The sequence below is a fragment of the Peromyscus eremicus genome, chromosome 2 (assembly GCF_949786415.1).
Source record: "Peromyscus eremicus chromosome 2, PerEre_H2_v1, whole genome shotgun sequence".
NCBI classification, from domain to species: domain Eukaryota; kingdom Metazoa; phylum Chordata; class Mammalia; order Rodentia; family Cricetidae; genus Peromyscus; species Peromyscus eremicus.
In genome coordinates, this window is record NC_081417.1 from 30,130,852 (window position 1) to 30,154,238 (window position 23,387).

Below are 23,387 nucleotides of genomic sequence, written 5' to 3' on the forward strand. Positions count from 1 at the left end.
ATGAGTGGATCCCAAAGACAGACTAATGAAAAGCTTTACAAGATATTTCCTCAACTGTCTTCTCTGCATGTGCTCAACTTTAAAGCATTTAGCAGCTTCCACTAAACTTCAGAACAAAGAAAGAAAATTGAGGATCACATTTATTAAGAACCCAATAAAATTGCATGGAATTATCTTAGCATAACTAAGTCTGCCTTAAATTTGCCTTCAGAAAAAGAGACAGTTTGTTTTACTATAAAAAATTATTAAAGTCGTAATTAAAAAAAATCATGGTTGAGGCTTTGTTAAAAGTAGATCATGGGTCTCAACTTTCAGAGAATTTATTCTGAGCATCATGAAGCCAACACTGAGAATTTTTACATTCTAATAAGTGAACTAAAAACATATATTTCCAAGCAAATAACATTCATGAATTACATTTATGACACAAAGGGTTGCTGACTGCTGTGTGGGGAACAGGGACTGATGGTGCTAATATGCTCTCTAGCTTGATTTTCTCAGTTCCCAACATGCTCTAATTCCACACTACAAATCTTTAAATGGCAGTTATATTTTAATTAATGTGATTATGTGCTGCCATTAGCAAACCCTCCCCCAGCACATTTCTCCTGCCAGACCCATGAATGCCAGTAAACCATTAACATAAAAGGGCTGTTTGCTTACTGAATTCATCCACACAAATAGGCAAGGGTTGCAATTGTTGATTTGCCACTGAAAGACCAGAATGAGAAGGAGTTGCTCAGTGCCTGGCAGTTGCAATTATCTGGTGTAATTAAGTCTAATTTATAAACCCCCCTCAAATGAGAAAGTAACAATTTTTGTTAATTAACAAGAGCATTTGTAAAGCTCGTTAACTCCATCATTCACAGTCTGTCTGGAAAAATGGGAGCATATGGCTGTTACGATGGGACACGTTGCTTATATGTATTTGGGCATTAATCTGTTTGGAAGGTCTAATGATTGAAATGGGAGCGAGAAATGGATGTTATATTACTGAGCAAAGAAGATCTACTGTTTTCATTTATCTTTACGGCAATGTGAGTGCTTTGTCATTATCGTCTGCATAAGGTTTCATTATTCTGATACAGCTCTCCACATGGCCTCATACCATCATGCCCATAAGCCTGCAGGGCACAAGAGCACTTATCTTTCCTGATGACTGTTGAATCATTTAAAACAAGTTATTAGTGAAACAATTAAAATGATATTGGTTCACAATTGTATTTATAGCTGGCAGGCATAATGGAACATTCTGAATAGCAGTCGAGGGGTCTGAGAATGGATGGGAAATGCTGTTAATCAGAGACAAGAGAAACCTCTAAAGGCAACCTAAATCGCAAGAGCACGTTAATTGTATTGGAGCATTTCATTTAATTGAGAACAAAGGGAAGGTAAAAATCATATTATCAATGTTTTATGAACATGAAGAAATAGGAAAATTACCATGTCATTTGTCACATATCTTCTTTGGAAGTGGAAATTAGAAAGATGATGTTTAACTTTAACCAGAGCAGGCCAAAGACATCTGAGTCCTTACACATTTTCAAAGGGTATTACCAAAATAAAACATAGCCAATTAATTGACTCATAAATATAGAAAAAGACACAGGGCAGAAGACCCTACATCCAAGACAAGACACCAGTTGAAATTAGAGATTGTTTAGTGACTGTAAAGGCAGTAAGGGTAGACCTGGCTCAGCTGCACTCAAGAGTCTTAAGAAAGAACTGCCATCATTTTATCTGTAGGGGATTAGAAATACTTTATTTCTTTTTTGTGTTTAATGGTAGAGGCTACTGGAATTTATGAAAGAACATATAGGTAGACAGATGCCAGCATTCTACTTCCATAGAAGACAATTCATTTAAACATGCCTTGATTGGTATTTGGATAGAAATTGCCAATCACACCACAGAGTGGATATGTGTTAGGGTAGGGGGGTGACAAAGGTACTTGAAGGAGACAAAACTAGAAGACTAAAGAGTTAGGATAAGGGATTGATTGCAGACAAAGCACACATTTTACTTGTGTCTCTAAGAAAATCATACCTTCTGAGAATTTGTATTTATTTAGTATGAAGCCAGTTCATTAAATGAGGTCTTGATAACTTTAAATTGGTGTATCTGGAGACTGGGTTCAAAACTATAAATAAAAGTAGTGTGATTTCCATCAATGACTGAAAATCTTAGATTGGACTGCACTTAAATATAGAGTCAAAGTAGCATAAAATTAACACTAGCCAGGAACCCAATACCATGAACCCCAGCTAGAAATTATACAGGTAAAAATATAGAGGGAGAGAGGCAAATTGAAATCACTGCACCATAAAAATTATATAAATTTGAATACATATTATGAATAAATATCCTTATCATCAAGCTTGAGTATTCAGAGAAAGGGTTTATAGTAGTAATAGTAAATGGTCTTCTGAGTTCTTTGCACAGAGCAAGTACAGATTTAACAAATGCATTTAGTGTTTTAAACATAATCATAATATCTTTAAAAATAATGCTATATATTATTAAACTCATTTTATAGATTAGAAAATTTTCATTCAGAAAATTTATGTAACTTGTGTATGATAAAAGGTAATCAATCACCAGCAGTTAGTTTTTGTTCACCACTTAGACAGGATGGATACAATGCATTAAACTGAATGTTTGAAATTCTATGGTGACTTGTCACATACTTGCCCCTATTGAAAAATATTAATTTTTTTGTTACTGATAATTCCCCAATACCTGTTTTATTTTTATTTTTTTATTTTATAATTTGATTTAATTTTACATATCAGCCACGGATTCCCCTGTCCTCCCTCCTCCCGCCCCCCAGCCTTCTCCCCCAATCCACCCCCCATTCCCACCTCCTCCAGGGCAAGGACTCCCCTGGAGATTCACTTCAACCTGGTAGATTCAGTCCAGGCAGGTCCAGTCCCCTCCTCCCAGGCTGAGCCAAGTGTCCCTGCATAAGCCCCAGGTTCCAAAGAGCCAGCTCATGCCCTGAGGACAGGTCCTGGTCCCACTGCCTGGATGCCTCCCAAATAGTTCAAGCTAATCAACTGTCTCACTTATCCAGAGGGTCTGATCCAGTTGGGGGGCTCCTCAGCTTTACTTTGGAAATTAGAAAGAAAGTCACAGTTGAAACATACTTACATGAATGTAAAATAATTTTGAGGAAACAAGCCAGATAAACAATCTATTCTTGACTACAGTTTCTGACTGGTGACTATGGGGGTCAGCAAATAGAACAGAGGAAGAGAAGGGAGGAATGAATAGTTACCATCCCCCAAACCTTGCTCGTTCTGCTTTTCTCCTATCCCCACAACCCACCTGGGTACACAGGGCCTTCTCCTTTATGCCACCATCCAATTTCATGGCTGCCTACAGTTACCGCCTGACCATCCTGCCAGTAAATTTGAATAGTTTTAAGTTTATTATAGCAAGTCTGCCTAACACATTTTATTGCTTTAATAAATAGAGTTTACTAATGGTTTCTAACATTGTATTTCTAAAAACCTTTCATGCTAATTAATAAGTGCTGAGAATATTGAATCATTTTAGAAATCTATCATGTGGTATTTAGAGATGTTCCTTAAAAAGATGTAGAACTATGGATTAATGTATTCATTTATATTAATTGTTTCAATCTGAATTTCAATGAGCTTTTTATTATACATGAGGAAGTAAGATTATTGAGTATAGTTTACATAAACAAAGGGGATAGGAGACACTTTAAAGTTCATCTTTATTAGGTCTATATTTGCAGGAAAGAATATTATGCCAAGTCCAATGGTTTATAGATCTGTATTTTTAGAAATATGTAGTATATCTAGTTGGTTTAAGACACACAAGTTGTACCTCTACTGGCTTTTCTTCTTTATATGATCCATCTCATTGCAACGTTTTAAATAATTTCACACATTTAGGTAAAATAATCAGTCACTGGTCATATAAATATAATTTAAGCCTCTTCAATATGAAACATCTCAAATCTACAAAATTCCACTCTATTAAGAATTTAATGAGAGAAAGCCAGTAAAATTACTTTCAGAGCTTGAAGGAAAGGAAAAGATAGATTTCATTTGCCTATAGTCTTATTGAGCTTAATGTCCATAATGAAACAAGTGTCAAGACACAGATTTGGTCAGTTTGCAGGGATACTGAGTAAAGGTCTGTGTTTGTGGCTCAGTGGGCAAAATGCTTGAGGCACAAGCAGAAGGAAATGGGTATGGCTCCCAGAATCTGCAGAAGAGTAAATCTGGCTACATGCATCATTAGCCCTGGTGCTATAGAATGGAGACCAGGGCAACCTAGATGCTTGCTTGCCAGCCAGTAATTGCTGAGCTCCAGGGTCAATGAGAGACCCTGTCTTGTAACATATGGTGGAATAGAGAAGGACAACCAATGTCAACTTAGAGCTTCCTGTGAAAAAAGTGACCAAGTATAAACATACTCACATGCACACTGTCAGACCCTTGCACGCCCCCCCCCACACACACACACAGAGAGAGAGAGAGAGAGAGAGAGAGAGAGAGAGAGAGAGAGAGAGAGAGAGAGAGAGAGATATTCTTACTAAAGCAGGAAGTTCTTTTAATGTAGATGCTGTTAAATATGGAAGCATACTTCCCTGAAATGTTGGACTATCTAAGCTGAAAATTTTAGTCCTTGTGGAGAATAAAATGTGTATCAGCAAAAGAAATTAGACAATTAAGTGGATCCCACTAATGTAACAGTTGAAACTTTTAATAAGTGTCTATTTAACTATACCGATTAAGAAATAATTAGATTAAATGTCTGATTTAGCAGCAAACAGCATGCTAAAGCTCACCTAAGTACTAGGTTTATTTGGAAGAAAATTTAACACTTAAAACTTTATCATTATAAAATAGTATTGAAATAGTTATCATTCTGACCTCAAAAGGCAAAATTATGTGCCATTGGTATAGTTACTATATAAAACTAATTTAGATAAGGTTTAAAAAATCAGCTACTAGCAGGCTTTTTTTTTAACATAATTATGGTTTTTATTTTTTCTCATGAAACATTAACAAACATCTTAGCATCCCAGATGAGGCACCTATGTCACACCAAATAGTTTACTTCACCCAAATCTGCCTGGGTGAGTGGACACCTATATTGTGGTTGCTAATAAGAGCAAAGGTTGTGGGTTACTTATAGGAACATGCTGGAAGGCAGCTCCACCATAGTCTCCAATTGCTTACTCCTTATACAATCTGGGTACAGCCTCCTGAAAGTTGTACCTCTCTAAGCAGCCCAATTTTTGGATGTTTCAAGAACTTAATGAGTCCAGTAAATTTCCTTCTTCCCTTCATAAGGAACTGTCACAACTCAAAACAAATAACTCTACAATACCACTAAATATAATGTATTACAGTCTAATACAAAGGCTGGCCAGTGTTAGAGGGGGGCAGATGCATATGTGCTTTGTAATGCTGTAGAAATGTGATTTGCAAGCTATATGACAAGAGTACTTCCAACTCTCCTACACTTACAACCAGGCTCATGCAAATAGGCAATTGCCACAACAGCCAATTATAAAATCCAAGTCCATGAAAGCTATGCCATTTAAAACAATCAAGCAAGATGTGATGCATTTGTAATTTTCCTGAACCTTCTCAGCCCTTGGAGCTGCTGTGCTTGAATCTATACTGTTGCCATGATGCTTTGTCAGAGTACAAACTGTTTGCACTGTGCCTGACTCTCTTGATATCCTCAAGGATGCAGAGGGCCCAGGTCAACTGGTGAGTAATAAATAATAATATTGACCACAATATCTTTTTTTTAATGCAGTCTCTAAATATTGTAGGTTTTCATGGTTCAAATACATATCTTTCATTATCTAATGGCTTTAGGAGCAGGTTTGTGTCATGATTTTTTCCAATTTTATTTTAAAATTTCTGATATAAAGGATGAAAAGAAAGGAAAGACTTTACTTCCCTCAATGCTAAACGCCCTTCTATCTCCTCTTTCTGAGTGATAACAGAGAATGAATGGGGGGAAGCCAAAGTCAATCAGGATCTCAGAAAAGATCTGTTCAACTTCTTTGGTTTCCCCAGCACACTTAAATATTCCTCTGATTTCTCTGTAGCCAGAAAAGCAGGGAAACATGAGTACATTAGAACTGTTATCTAACTGTGCTAGTTAGATGTCTTTCCTAATTGATAATGGAATTCAGTGTGGTTTCACAATAGACACAGTTGAGTTTAATTTGTTTTCTCAACCTTGTGAAATTGATGCCAGAGTTTGCTGTCTGTTTTGAGAAAGTCTCTCCAGGGTCTTGGGTATGTCCGTATGTTATTAGAATCATTCTTTGCAAAATGAACATTGACTGACTAAGTTCCCTTTTCTTATTGCTTGAATAACACCAATTATTATATTCTAATTACAGTCAATTGCATCAGGCCTATGTCCCTGTGCTTGATTCCTTATCAAAGCTTGTTGATTGTCTTCGTTAGGGTTTCTACTGCTGTGAAGAGACACCATGACCAACAGAACTTCCATAAAGCAAAACATTTAATTGTGTCTGGCTTACCATTTCAGGTAAGAGTACAGGTAGACATGGTATTGGAGGAGTTGAGAATTCTACATCTGGATCTACAGACAGCATAAGGAGGCTGCCCCTCTAAGGCTAGCTTGAGCATATAAGATCTCAAAGCCTATCTCCACAGTGACACACTTCCTCCAACAAGGCCACATCTACTCCAACAATGCCACACCTCCTAATAGTGTCACTCCCTGTGGGCCAAGCATTTACACACATGAGTCTATGGAGGCCATTCCTATTCAAATCACCACATGGATGCTCCAGTTACTTCTCATCATGTTCCTTCTTCCCATATTTACTTATTCTTATCGTTTGTCCATTTCACTGTTCTGGACATTCTCAAGGATTATTCTACAACATTGCATAGTTTTGTACAAATCTGTATTTCTCCATAGCTAGCTATTTACCATAGACTTTAAAGTCAAATAGAAAATATTAACTCACCCCCCGACTTAAATTTTACACACTTTGTGTGTGTTCGCGCGTGTGTGTGTGTGTGTGTGTGTGTGTGTGTGTGTGTGTGTGTCTATCTGTGCATACCATATTGTCTGCGTGCAGGTCAGAAGACAACTTCCAAGAGTTGGTTCTCTTCTACCATGTGGGTTCTAAGGATCAAATTCAGATCAGCAGGCTTGGTCAAAAGAATCTTTACCTGTTGAGCCGTCTTCCTGGTCTTGGCTCACCTCTTAACTGCCAGTGTGACATCACATACCATGTGAGAGGCTTGCCTGACATCAGTATCTCAATGCTTCCCTGCTGATGCAATCCTCTATTTTCCTGGTAACTGCTCCATAGTTAAGAGTCTTGTTCCTCTTTCTAATAACCTATGCTTGGTTTGTCCATCCATTCATCCATATTCATGACTCATTATTCATCATCTCCCCTGAAAAAGTCTAAGCTCAGCAACACGTCCTATTCATGCATGAAAAGATGTATGGGTAAACACTCATTTCACCCTTTTCTTTATGTGGTTTTGTTCTGGGTTGTCCCTAAAGGTATCATCAAAATATTTGAACTCTAGTTCCCTAGCTCATCTAAAACCACTTCACTTTAATTACTTTATACTCTCATTATACACATTATATACTCATTATCAATTGCTTCTACCCAGAGCTAGAGCTTTCTTCACTCATATATACCACTTAGAAATCTGTGTTGGTTGTTTTATACTCTTTTGGGGGCCCACCTCCCAGCTCCCAAATAAATCACTCACAGAGGCATATTCTTAATTATAAGTGCTCAGTCTCAGCTTGGTTTGTTTCTTGTCAGCTTTTCTTAACTTTAATTATCCTGTCTACCTTTGCCTCTGGGCTTTTACCTTTCTCTATTTCTGTATACCTTTTCTTTCCTACTCTGTGGCTTGCTGTGTAGCTGGGTGGCTAGACCTTGGAATTCTCCTCCTTCTCTGGCTCCTTTTTTTGGTTGCTCTCCTCTCCTCCCAGATTTCACCTTCTATATCTTCTCTCTGCCTACCAGACCCACCTATTTTATCTCCTGCCTTGCTACTGGCCGCTCAGTTCTTTTTTAGAACATTGAGTGTCTTAGACACAGCTTCACAGAGTTAAACAAATGCAACACAAACAAAAGCAACACACCTTAAAATAGTATTCTACAACAGGAATCTCTTGCTCTTAAATCTCCACCAAGCTTAGGTGATAGCACTTAGCATCTCAGTATTTGAAAGTTGTCTATATTTTGTTCTTTGCAAAGGGTGTTAAAATGTATCACAGTAGATGTCATAATTGTTTACAAAATCTCGATAAACGTTCATATTTTTGAAAATATCTCTTAACCAAACTGTTCATTGGACCTGTACACACATAAATTCTTACTCTATTACATCTCAATAACTGTTTCTCCTTCCCTGTGAATCCCAATATTAGATTAGAAGCAATTCATCTTTTTATTTTGAATATCTGTGGTACAGAGTGACCTGATAGAAAAAATATACAATAATCTTGAACTCTACCACTTTTATACAAACCCGTGTTTTCTAATTTTCTATATGAAGTTTTCACTGTCCTTAATTCTTTACCTCATTGCTCAATATGATCACAATGAGAAAATAGAGGCCTTGGGTCATTGACTTGAAATTGCTTGTCTCTCCTTACTCTCCTTATCACTCATCCCTCTGACAAAGATACAAGATAAGTTGGTCCTCTGCCTACAGAAAGCCAAGTCTTCTCACCTTCTCAAACTTAGATCTTCTTTGGATATGGCTTACCATGCTTCTCCCTTCCTTGAGTGCTTTCCCATTAAACACATGCACACACACACACACATACACACACACACACACACACACACACACACACACACGGGAGCATCGGAGGGAGGGAGGGGTAAGGGAGGGAGAAAGAGAGAGAGAGAGAGAGAGAGAGAGAGAGAGAGAGAGAGAGAGAGAGAGAGATCGATCCCCAAACTTGTTTTATAAAAATTCTGCTATGTCTCCTTTAAGGAAATCAAGATCATTCAGAAATCATCACATATTTCTCCTGCACAAGAAAATTCTATCTTAAAAAATATTGGATGCATTAAGGTATACACTGCTTTCATGTTTTCTAGTTCAGAAGTTAGCTAAAGAATTAGTGTCCTGGGGAAAGACACTATGTTTGCTTTGAGTTAGAAGAAAGCACACCACCACAACTTGCTCTGACTCTCAGAGCAGTTGAAGAGAATGCTGTTCCTTCTTTAGATAAAGAGATTCTCTTGGAGGAGCAGTCATTAAGCAACTTCAGTGTGTGGGAAAAACATAAGGATGGAGTTGAAACGAAACGATACAGTTGGAGTAGATGGGTACAGTGTTGGTTCAACATCATCACAGGTAAAGACAGCTTTCTCTTAAAGGTGTTTGAGAAATAGCATTTCAGCTACAGAAAATGCACAGCTGAAGCCTTTGTCCTGTCAAGTATCCACTTACTTCACATTTCCTAAACACAGTAACATCAAAGGTGTACCAGCTCCAAGCTATCAGTTAAATACATAATTTTGATACCTCAAAATAAAGTAAGTGTATTCATAAAGACTTCTACTTAAATTAGGTAGAGGAAAATTTCTAAAATAGTTTCAGTGTATAGTATTCATTAATTTGTTCTAAGTGTTCCAAAATGGTGTAACTTCTCATAGCTATTTTCTTTTATTACTATTATTATCATCATCATCATCATCATCATCATCATTGTCATTATTTATTGCTTTTGCTTGGGTCTCTCACACACTATGGCAATATGTGTATCCCTCATACACATACGCTTCTCATCACAAATGCAGTTCTGGGCTTTTATGAGGTCACACACATGAGTTCTAATACTGCAATTGTATCTTTTACCTTACTTCTTTTTATCTTCACCATCGTATACTTTTAGGACCAATTGTGGTTGGAGAAGTAGCTTTTATCTTAGTATTTTCTAATAAGATTTTAGATTAAGATTCAAGATATTAAAATTTATAACCTTTTAAAATTTCTTCCTTGATCCCTTTAGTTACTCCATTGTTGATGCATCTACAAAAAAATAAAATATAGATCATTTCAGCTGGTGTGGGAAAAGAGAACATGGGACATTTAATTCAAAAGGAAGCTTTAGATCAAGGTAATAATTATATCTAGGAAATTGTGCCATGTGGCTGGCCACTGAAGAAAACACTGTCACATCAGCCTCCTTAGTTATCCCAAAATAGAGAGTCCCTAGTGTCTGTGTTTTAAATGACCAGGTACAGATAAAGGAGCAAATATCAGCTTCCAGTAAAGTTGATGTGTCTCTCTCCATTTTTAACATAGAACAGAGAGTGGGAAGCCCATATAGCATGCAAAGACCCCTCTATTCTATAGAACTGACTCTTCTCTTCCTCATGACCCTCTGATCCCACTTCTCCACAATATAGCTTACACATTTCAATAACTGGCTGAGTCATCAGGTTACAGAGACCTCAGAAAGAAATTTCTGTTGTTTATTTAGGAAATTAAAGAGATTTGTAGAAATATGGAAATTACAGCCTGTCTTTTGCAGGACCGCCTCTTTGTCTCAGACATACAGAGGAAATATGCAAGAGCTACAAACAGCCTAACAGTAAAATGTTTTCAATGCCACAGTTCAGAGAAATAATAAAACACAATTGATGGGCTTAGAGATCATGAAGGAACGATTGTTTGCTTAGGGGTTTCTGTGCTGTAATGTTGTATTACTAGAATAATTTACTTTTATTTCTGGTGCTGACACAGAAATCTGTACATTGCTGGAATAAAATAATGTTAGACATTTTAAAATATATTTGATGTTTCAAGTACAAGCTGGAGAAGGAAGCTTTTGGTGTTCTTAAACCACTCTGGATGTCTTAGATTTCTCTCTGTTCAAAGAGTGGACCACAGTCATTCAATGCACTGGGGTAGAAATTGCGTGCTTAAATATTGTTTGGCAATGGCGAGCATACATGCTGCACTGAACGACTTCCCAGATACCAGTGGTTGGTTGCACTTTCCTGGTTGATAGAGACCAACATATAATGCCCCCTAAATCACCCCTACTTTAATATCCAGAGGCCCACTGAAGGGACCTGGTTTATAGGATTTGAAATCCAAGGCTGTCTCTGTCGGATTTTGTTCAGCTGCAAAAAGGAATGTGTAACAGCCACTGGCAACAGGCTTTGCTTACATGGGATGTTCTCCTAGCCACTGCTTTAACTCCAGTGACCTTTTCCCCAAACACTTAAGACAGCAAAGAATTTGGCAATGAGGTAGAGAAAAAAATAGCTTTAGAATTTTGGTTGGCAGGACTGTAAGCTACTGAGACCACATTACTCCTGTGGCAAGAGGCTCTCTGTGAACAATGAGACTGATTCCCTTGTCCCACATAGATACTACTTATGATACACTTGCCACTGGAAATAAGATTTCTGATCATGGTATATACACCTGCTCAAATATTTTATCCTCTGAATTAATAACTTATTATGTGTTTCATCTCTACAGACACACAATTCACTTCCCCTTTCAGATCCTTCTCTGTCACTGAACACAGGATGAATAAATAGTTTCAGGAAGCACAATGCCTGGCTGCAGAATTCTAGCCTTTCTCATTTTAACCACAGTGAAACACAAGACTTCTGAGAATCCAGTACATACTTACAAGAATGGGTGCTTTCCTGCTTGCCCTCACTTCAGGAGGTGAGAAATAAACAAAGCTTCACTTTCTGGTGGGCTCTGGTTCTTGCTTTGCTTCTTTCCTACTCACCAGAGACAAGGAGGCAAGGTGGTGCTATTTTCTGGAACAAGCAAGGATGTGGGAAACTTGATCCTAGAGAAAAACTCTTCTATTGTGCTGTATCACAGCTCTGGAAAGTTCTATCTTTGCAGTGATCCTGCAAAAGGTATATAAACATCAGTAAAAATCACTCTGTATTCACTCTCTCCACAATCCAGTAGATGAAAGGGAACACCATGTTCATGGAGTAGATGCTTACTGCTTGTTCCACGCAAGATAGACCACAAAACTTAAAATACAAACCAACCAACCCTAGGGTTCTCTGCTCTTGAAAGGGATTGTGTTCCTTGTCCTTCATATATCACAAAATGAGTTTGTATCATAAGATGAGAACAAGGAGCTCTTTATAACCTGGGAAGAAAAATGTTTCTTTTCAAAAATTTCTTATTTTCTAAGTTTGATTTACAAATGGTTTATAGTTGATGTGTGTGTGTGGGGGGGTAAGATTTAAAAATCTCTTTTGCTATAACGTGGAAGGGAATATTCACTTGGTTCTCTGTTTTTTTGTTTGTTCGTTCATTTCTTTGTTTAACTTAGTGTGTCTATATGTATATGTGCTTGTGCCTGCTTGCAAGCATGTGCATGTGTTGGGGCATGAATGTGGAGGCCAGAAGACAAATTCAGACACCAATCATTAGGAAACATCTGTTTTATTTTTTTAGACTGTGTTTTTCACTGTCTTGGGGCTTACAAAGTAGAATGAGCTGGCTTGTCATCATGCCACAGGGATCTGTCTGGCTTTGCCTCTCTATTATTGGCTAGCACATGCATGTGGTCATGTCTGGTTTAATCACATGGGTTCTGGGGATTGGGGTCAGGTCCTCATGCTTGCGCAGGAGCACTTCAGGAACTAAGTTATCTTCCCAGATTGACCTCCCCCTTTTTTAAATTTGCTCATTTAATTTATATTCATTTGAAAGAAAATGCTGTACAACACATTTGTTCTAACACATTTTAGGTATATGTCAATTAAAAAATTTGGCAATTGATGATTGCAGGGATACAGAATTAGAGCTGCCCATAAAATGCTTCCTGGCAAACATGAGGACCGAAGGAAGTTTGATCTTTAGACTCTTGGCCTTCACCAGCTAACCAGTCTCACTTGTGTATCAAGCCCCAAATCCCAATGAGAAAATGTCTCAAGCAACAGAGGAATAGCTCCTACCCCAAGGCTGACCTTGTTCTCCACAATAACATGCACCTGCACACACACAAAGAATTACACAAAACTGCATGCACATGAATGTACACACCAAAGAAGTTGATAATAACAATCCTTATATTACTGTAGTTGAAGTAATGGTCAAAGGAGACAACATGCAACATCTTGTGAGACATTTTAAAAATCAAAGTGCTTAATAGTTAATGTCAAATCAGGGTTTCATTCATGTGTGGTGGCTAAAGTTATAAAATGAATTAAGTGTTTCTATTTTGAAGGAGCATTCAGTTATGGAAAATCTAATTTCCAGAGCATATAAGTTTCTGACATTTCTGATAAACTACTATGTTGTTATATCCAGTAGCCATGGGAAACTCACTTACACAGGGAAAAACTGGAATCATCTCAACTCAAAGTAGCAATAAACACTAGTGAAAAAAGTGACAGGAAAAAAGTGGCTCAGTATAATACCCTCATCCTCATTGTAAAGGGCTGTGAAATGTGGGTGATTGGAATCATTTTCCACATGAAAATCTCTGTCTTTCCTAAGGAGCATTTCACTAGTGTTTAATAAGAGTGGACAGAGTTGAGATGCTGACAGTTTTTCATAATTATATTGATATTTAGTGTAAGACCTATTATTTTAAAAATGAAAAAAAAATCAGATGAGTGTCAGCTAAATGCTCTGTCCTAGAGGTGAGCTGGACATTAAAGTGATAATGTCTTAATTGGGAAGATCACAGTCCTAAATACAACATTGACAATTTAAAGAGAGAATAGCATTTCAGGATAACTGCTTCAAATTAACAGCTCAAACTTTCTAGACCTCAATTGCAATCTATCACATTGAAGCTAGCTGGTTTACATTCAGGGATACCTCTTACATTTTCTAGGATTTCTTGGCCTTATTAATTCAAATCTTACTCTCAATGTATGCATGTAGCCAAGATAATTACTAGAAGGCAAGATCAAAGCCAGCATATTATAGTCCTATTCCATTTTCTGCTGATGTGAGTGATCTGCCTCTCCTTTGATGTTGTATGCTTCTACAGCAAAAGTACAGAGGATAAAAATACTACACCGTGTAATCTGGCATTTATCCCATGAGAGCAGAATTCCAAATTGTGACACATGTCAAGAAGTTAAAAAAATAACTTAAAAGAGACCTATGCTTTATAAAGTGACATACTACGCATTTAAACACCATCAAACATCATTTTCCATTACAAATTTAGTCCCTGGTATAAAATTCAAAGAATTTTTGTAACTTTAGTGGAAGAAAATAGTTACCATATTTACAAGCAATTACATGAAACGTGTGCCTGAGCCTTTATCCACTAATGAGAGCTTTTGAGAGGAAGCAGAAATATGGTGCACTCATGAGTGTGTGTGTGTGTGTGTGTGTGTGTGTGTGTGTACAAACACTGGAGGACTCAGAGGTGCTCCCTGTGCACTGAAAGCCAGCTGGTTTCAGTTTTCTGAATTTTCTCTCATCTTAGTTCATGATGTTGGACCACTCTGTTAAGCCTGTGCTTTTTGTTCACTGAAGGAAAAAAGACATCTTGGTCTATAACATCACTTATAACTTACATATCAGCTCTTATAATACATATATAGCAATATTGCATTGGGTGTCTAATGTTATTGTTCTCATTGTACTGGACCTGACCATGTTCTGTGCTGTCCCAGCTTACCTTTGAAAAGCATACTATATGAGTGTGCTTTCCTACATGTCTGGGTGGGTGCACACACATGTGCATGCAGGTGTGGTGGCTTACACATGAGCTCAGCTACTGCAGACTGCAGTTTTGCTTCTTATGTTACCTTGTCTCATAATTTAAATTGAATTCTTGCCCTCCTGGAGGAAAGTGACATTTTTCAATAATGCCTCAGTTACTCTTTGATTCCAGGTTGTCCTACTTTGGAATTAGAGCCCTCCAAGGTACACAATCAGACCTACGTGTTTTGACAGGAAAATGGAATTTTGTGTGGACCTTGTGGCTGTCACATTTTAAACACAATGACAGATATTGAGAAAAGTGGATTTGATAGACTGTGACTTAACCCATGCACTTCACTTCAAACAGAAGTCAAAACTAGTTTTTATTTTGAAAAGTAATGTTTTTCCTTTTTCTCATCAACTATATTTTCAAGGACTTTCAAGTTGCATAAATATTACAAGACATGGTAGTGAACAAGAACTAAATATCTATAATCTACTTGTTAGTTTATATATTTTTTATAAATCATATATTGCCTATCAATCATTTTTCATCTCTCTACCCTCTATTGATCATTTCTCACACATTTATACTTACTTATCTATTATCTATTATCTATCATCGATCTATCTATCTATCTATCTATCTATCTATCTATCTATCTATCTGTCTTTCTATCTATTTATCATTTATCTATCATCTATGTATCTTTCTGTCATCTATTTTTTATTAAGAAAATTTATATTCATTTTCTGTCATCTGCTTTAAAAGTTATTTCTTCCCTCTTACTTCTCTGCTGATGAGAGTAAGTTCCAATAATTAGACAAAAGGCAGTATAATGCCTGTCATTTCACACAGTGAGGGACTAGGCACAGATGTGGAGAGTGATATCCCTGGTGTTCTTTTACGTATCTGTATGCTACAGAATTCAGAGGTGTTGGAACACTAAGCATAACACATGCCATGATGCTGAGCCCTGACAAAGATAAGTCCCATAACTATAAAGCATAGTTTCAAAAATTCTTCAGAAGAAATGATTAAAACAGTGGGAAATCACATTTTGCCACAAGAAGTGTCCTTAGAACTACTTAAATCTATTCAGTCTGGATACCTCTAATTTGAGCTGGAGACAGATCAGCAAGTCTTACAGGTGTTTTCTGAAATGTTTGCTCAACAGTTGCTCTTTCCTGTTGCCCATTTCTAAAGAATCTTTATATTCCTTACTTATAAACACTGCAGTTCCATGTGTACCACTCTTTATTTATATCTACTGACTAGGTTTTATGGAGTATATTTGTGAATCCACAAAATTTGCATGCTGAAGCTCTCACCCTCACTGGAATAAAACTAGAAAGTTGTCTTTAGAGGTAGGTTAGGTTGTGTGGCTAAAACCTTCATGATGGGGTTAATGGTCCTTGTGAAAAATGGAGACTCAGGGGCTCACCCCTCCCCTCTTTTCCATAGCAGAAAGACTATGACAGCTATTTGAAATGAAGAAGAGGACTTCTTCCTAGACATTGGATCTGATATCTTGGCTTTGGGTTTTTAGTATCTCAAAATATGTGCTAGTCTCCTAGTGAGGAGTAAGTTTTCAAAGTCATAAGAGTTATGTAAATACATTATAGATATCCAAATGGAACTAAGATGCATGTGGGCTTCCTCAAATTTACATACCATCTCTAAAGCAAAGCTCCCAAATTTCTACCTCCATTCTGAACCCTCCTTCCCACAAACCTAGGTCTGTGATAACACCTGCCTCCTGTGGGTGTTCCTTTACTCATCTGCATTGTCTGTCTTTCTCGGTCTCTCGAGCCACTATTGTGCTTCAGGCACACTTTTAAAGTCTTCGTATGTTTTGACTTATTAAGTCTTATAATGACTCTATCAGGGTGAGTGCATGGCTGTCCCAAATTACAGATGAGAATGTAAGACAGCTACTTGTTTGAGTTTAAATAGACAGTATCATGTGTCTCAGACTTGTTGTGTCTCAAACTGAAGTCTTTCATTTCCTGATCTCATGGTAGTTTCCCATGCCAGAACATTCCACATCCAACCTTCCAGTTTCTTCAAGTCCTTGATCATCTCAGTTTCATTACTTTATATACTGTATCAAATCCATCATAAAATGAGTGTAGCTGATGGCCAACAGGACCATCTAGACTCCTATATCATCCTCCTAACAGGAACTTTTATTAAAGTTATCCAGAAAAGCTGTTTCCATAAAGGAAAATATGTCACTTCTATACCTGATGCCTTCTTACAGCACCCTGCATCACTAGAGTCCATTCTCAGTCTCCTTCAGGAGATGTAGAGGAGTCTCATAATCTGCTTCCCACTTGTGCCTAAAACTTCTCCTTCCACATCTTTTTACCATACACTTTTGTACTCAATTCTTTTTCTTAATTAACATTTTTTATTTTCTGGGAATTTTACATCATACACCCCAATCCCACTCATCTATATCTGCCCCTTACCCTTGTAGTGCCCCTGAAAGGTAAACAAAAAAAGAAATAATAAAAATAACATTTAAAAGAAAAACACCACCAACCAAAAACCACTTTGTTCCTCCATCTTTCCTATGTCTCTATCACTTCTTCATTTATCTTAGTGGCATTGGGAGCTACTGTGTATCATGGAGTATAACTCTTTTGTCCAAAGAGCTTTAACTGCAAATGTTCATTGTGTAGTCTCTTATTCATCAGGCTCAAGGCCTTTGACTTCTGGTACACCATTAATACTGGACCCTCACCAAAATTCCTCTTGAATATCCTCTTGAATTTGCTGTTGCTCTGAGTTGTGAAAATCCTGACACAGACACAGACCCTGGCTGTGGTGGGACCATGGACCCAGACGTTGCCTCCAGAATCATGGGCCCAGTAGACACCTTGGCACAGGTGGTAGCCCAGAGCTTGGGCATCCTTGTCCCTTTGGTGATGACGTAGGCTATGAAAATCAACATGGACTCTAGCTTCAGTAGAATCATGGACACGGATATAGTCCTCACAGGCAGCCTGGGTCCAGATGTCACCATGGCCGTGGGTGGCAGCATAGGACTCTCAGATCAGTATCATCCCAGCTGCAGGGTAGCCCTCAGACACAACCATGACCTCAGATGCCAGACCCCAGAAATCCTCACGACCCTCAATGACAAGAGGCACCATGGATATCAATACAGACCTTGGCTGCAGTAGGGCCATGGACCCAGACATGGCTCTTGGTGACAGCTCAAGAACAAAAGTCTCCATGGCTCCAGGTGGCATCTCAGGCCAGTCAAATCGGGATGGCTCCTGTGGTAGTATGGCCCTTGGGCGTCAATGTGGCCACAAGTAGTGATCCAGACCCTGGGCATCCTCACAGCCTTGAGTGGTAACAGGAGCCACAGACATCAACACAGTCTGTGGCTGCTCTGTCCTCTACTTAAATCTTTCCTTTAATGTCTTTCCTTACTTTACCTATTAAATATTTAACTCACTTCCATCATTATATGTTCTCATTTTTCTTAAACATTCCTAATTTTCTTTATGATATGTTCTATATTATATCATTTTATAAACCTCTTCAGTACTATACTCAAAGCTCCACAGGAATACACTCTCTTATTTCTCTCTATTGTATTTTGAATACCTACATTGTGTTTTATGCTTATAAGTACTCCATAAATATTAGTTAACTGAATTATTTTGAGAATTGACCAAACTCTACTAGTCATTATTTCTGTAGAAACTGATCAGAGATTAGGAAAGTTGGTGAATTTTCACAGTAACCTGCTAATGAGGATGGAAAAAGGAATTTAAATATAGTAAATTCGTTAATAAATAATTAAAATTGTTGCAAAGGGTAATGCTTTTAGTTACAAAGGCAATTTAAGTTAACAACACGTGAAATGATTGTGAAATGATTGATCTGTACATTTCCAAGTGTTCCCAAGCATAATCTTGTATTGTCCCTAAATTTCCACTTTGACACCACTAAGGACATTTTCTTTATATTCATTATGTTTTATATAAAAAGTATAATATTCTTGGGTTAACATATTTTCCATGACATGACTATGTAATGTTAATGAGGATCTTACTCTATACTATAGATTTTTTCTTTAGCTTCACAAAGAGCTGTCTGATATATAAAATCTGCATTTCTCAGTCTCTCTTATAAGTTATAAGACTCAATTGTAAAATGTATAATAAAGTTGAATACCTTTCTGTCACATGTCGTGAAGCGGAATCAATTGTTCTAAATATTAACTATTTTTTCTATAATATTAATTTCATGCTATGACACTGAATAACAATCCCTCTTGAATGTAACTATGGTGTGTCATTTTCAAAGCCAGGATGAAAACATTGCACTTGTGTTCTTCTTAACTCTACTCTTCCCATAAACTTAAAGATCAATGTATTCATTTCTCAGAGGCAAGCAAATATAAGAAATCTGTTTCACATTGGCCACATATTTGCACAGAAACTAGTCTGCCCATCTCACATCTCAAAGAATACATAGAAAGACAAGAAAATTATTTGTTCTTGAATTATGCATTCAGATTTACTGTGTCAGCACTGTATTAGGCAGGTTCTCTAGAGTCACAGAACTTGCAGAATGGGTCTCTCTCTCTCTCTCTCTCTCTCTCTCTCTCTCTCTCTCTCTCTCTCTCCCTCCCTCTCTCTCTTTCTCTCTCTCTCTCTCTCTCTCTCTCTCTCTCTCTCTCTCTCTCTCTCTCTCTCTCTCTCTGTGTGTGTGTGTGTGTGTGTGTGTGTGTGTGAATTTATTGGAATGGCTTACAGGATGAAGTCCAACAATGACTAGCTGTGAATGGAAAGTCCAAGAATCTAGCGTTTCTCAGTCCCACGAGGCTGGGTGTCCCAGACGGTCTTCTGTATATGCTGGAATCCTGAAGAAGTGGACTCCAATGCCAGTGTAAGAATGGATGTGCTGACAAGCTGAGGACAGATGCTTGATGAATGAATCTCTTTCCTTCTTCCATTATCTTCCAGCAGAAAGTGTGGCCCATATTAAAGGTGTATCATTCAGCCTCAAGATCTGGATCAAAGGCATGTTGTCTTCTTCCCTCAAGGTCCAGATCACAAGTGTGCCCTCCATTTCTGGATTATAGTTAATTCTAGATATAGACAAATTGACAACCAATAGCCATCACAGCAACTTAGGTGGTTTTTGTTGTTTGTTTTGTTGTTTGTTTGTTTGTTTGTTTTTCAATGGGGAAATTCTTTAGCATGAATTGTTAAAAGGTCTTATTAATAAAAACAAACCTGGAGCCAGGTATTGGGGTGAATGCTGAAAGATCAGAGAAACAGAACCAGCTGTAGGTAACTTCACCTTGCTAATTCCTCAGCTGATTTCATTTCCTCAAACTGGAAGCCTCTGAGTCCTCATCCGAATGGATCTCAGCTGAACTGCTGCTCAAAAGCCTAAAAGCTTAACCAGGCTCTAGTTCCTGGTCCTCATGCCTTATATACCTTTCTGCTTCCTGCCATCATTTCCTGGGATTAAAGGTGTATGTCACCATGCCTGGTTGTTTCCAGTGTGGCTTTGAACTCACAGAGATCTAGATAGATCTCTGCCTCCAGAATGCTAGGATTAAAGGTGTGTGCGCCACTATTTTCTGGCCTCTATGTCTGTCTAATGGCTGTTCTGTCCTCTGACCCCAGATAAGTTTATTGGGATGCACAATATATTGGGGGACACAATATATCACCACAAAAATTCTCCACAGCCTTCAACCTTCCCTCTGGCTAGATTGTAACTTTAGTGTTGGAAATAAAATTCTATCTCAAATTGTGGTTTACTCCCACATATTGATGACAAAAACCTGAAATTTCTGTTGCTTATGAAAAAGGTTCTAATATCTAAGTGTATATCTATCTATATCCTCAGACCTACATGAAAATGAAAAAGAATGGCTCTAATTTAACCGCCTTTGAGTTTCTTTCACTTATGCTGGATCTAATTCTACCTAATAGACCATGATGTATTCTCCAGTTGCTCAATCATTTGAAACAATTGAAAGTCCAGGTCAGGTGTATTTCTGCCTTGGCCAAGAGGGTTCTCCCACGTGTGGTCATCACCTGCATCACGTTGATTATCAAGAGAATGCACTTCTCCAGCCAGTCTTTTCTTGCAAATGATTACACCTATACAAATGAGCAAACCTTGTTCTAAGTGTTTGGTTGTAGGCTTTTCATTATCATGTTTTCATTTACCTTGATGTACGAGTTGACCGGTTCTCTCCTGTAATATTCTTGGGAGATAAATGTGTTTCAATAGGGTTAAAGAAGATAAACTCTTACCGGGAAACAAAACTAATGATTTGGGTGAGTTTCAAAGTATATTTTAAATGCATTCCCCTCCCCCATTGTCAGAGTAGGTCCAACTAAGTTTCAGTGTTTATAAATTATTTTGACTCTTTTATTAAGATAATCTGATAGAAAATTATGCCTGAAATTTTGTTTTTGTTTCTGGTCCCCAAATCACCATGACCTCCTACTACATGATTTCTTTCCTTCCTTTAGGTGGGATTCTCTGATGCTATTGAACCTTCTACACTGTCAAGACAAATTTATTTCTTCCATACATTTGTAAAACAGCTTTACAGTTCAACCCCTTTCAGAAGAGGTTCTTGTCATCATTATAAAGCTGAGCATAAGAGAAATCACTATTAAATGGTATCCTTATATCTTTCTGGAACAGCCTTTTTCTTATTTTGTTTATCTTTAAATTTTAGGTTATTTCCAAGCTCTAGGCAATTAATAACTTCCTACACTTTGAAAATAGTAGTGATGGGCAATAGTTATGGGTGAAAATAATCAATCCCAATGTGGATGATTACAACTAATGTTTTGTGGTGCATTATAGAGTAGATGTTAAAGGGTTTTAAAAGTAATGTTTTCATGTTTGGATGAGGCAGGTTTGACTGTGTCATCACGCACATTGGTTAAGATGTGCTGCTGAATGCTTCTTAATTTAAGCAACTGAGAAAGTGATAAGTGGAAAAATAGATGTCCAGATTCTGACACATGTTATTCTTGCATTAGGCACAGAGCACACCCATTAAAAACGAAATTTCTGTTGGAAAGTTTGTATCAATGCTCAATTTTGCACATAAAGAAAATTGTAGCAATTTACATAAGAAAAATGGGATAAATATCAGCCATGTGTCATAAGCATCCTGAGTGCTTCACTGCAACATTGTCCGGTGGTCAGAACGTACTTCAAAATGAAGAAATGAAAGGTATTAAGTGAGGATTAATAAAATTAGCTTTCTCTGATACTACTACTAATGCACAATTTTGTTTTGCTCACAAGAACAGAATCAAGGGGCAACAGTCTGTCCTTGGAAAGACAATGTATCATTACTACCATGGCAGCCAAGGCTGTAATTATGAAAATATATCATCTATTTTACTTTCAGGAAGAGAGCCAGAATCCTGTATATTTTTAAAACTGAAAAAAAATTCCTAATTGCCTCACAAATACATAGTACATAAAAATTAAAATCAAAACAAATGTATAACCCCATTGATTTGAAACTCACAATTTTAAGAAATGGTAAAGCTCAGGTTTTAGTATCAGTTAAGAGATGGGTAAGTTCTTGCTCTCTGTCCCCAAGCCCCAATCGTGCATTTCCTTTTGAAAAGTCTGAGGGAATGACCCTATGAGAGGCGGGCTCCTTGAGCACTGCACTCAAAGTGCCTGTTTATCACGACACAAAGTATTCATTGCTGTTGTTTAACTAAAATAAATCCCCCTGGAGTTGTCCTTTTCTTGGTAATCTTAATACTGTGTGTGAAAAGCCAATTTTCTTCATAATTCTTCTTAGAGGAAAACCAACCAGTCTGATGTGATGTTTTGAATCTGGTCCACTAACTCAGTGTGAACAGAAGGAATGGGAAAGGTCACTGAAGCATCTCCGAATCCCTTCTGAATACATTTTTAAAATGATTAATTCTTCTTTTCCATCAGTGAGCTACCCAGAAGCCTAGAGAAGTGGAGCAGAAGCCTTTCATGATGAAGCCGTGGGCTACATAAGTAATCACTGCTCCTTCATGGCCACACAGTGGCACCACAATAGTAGCAAAATAGATACAAAATAATTAGCATGGTTTTATTTTTATGTTAGTGACATCTTGAGTAGTTTGACAACTATCTACTGACTTTTAAAAAACGCCTAGAATGACAATTTTATGCGGGAGAACATATCAGGCAGTGAATGTGTGACTCTCTCGCACTCATCCACAGCAAAACTTCTCATACAAAAACTTGTGGGCCTATGGTTTCAGTGAGTATTCCACATATAGGCTTCCTTGTTATCAATTAATTCAGCTTACTTCTTCATCAATTTTCTTCCCTTTCAGTCTTGATGGTTTTATGACCTAGACCCTGGCAATACCCTTAGGCGGTGCATGTGATAATTGACACATTTTCTAACACGGTATAGTGATGCCCAAGTCACTGCTTTCAGGCCGTGACTGGTGCTTATTGGAGTCTGCAGCAGGGGCTCCTTTTATCCTCATACATCAGAATCCACTGACAGCTCTCCCATACAGGGACTGCACTGAGCTCTCCCCTAGGAAAATATATGCAAACACCTCCAGAACATTGAAATCGTTGCTAGGCATCACGGCGGTGACATCTTTATGATAAACACACTATGCAAAAGAAGGTCTAATAAAAGA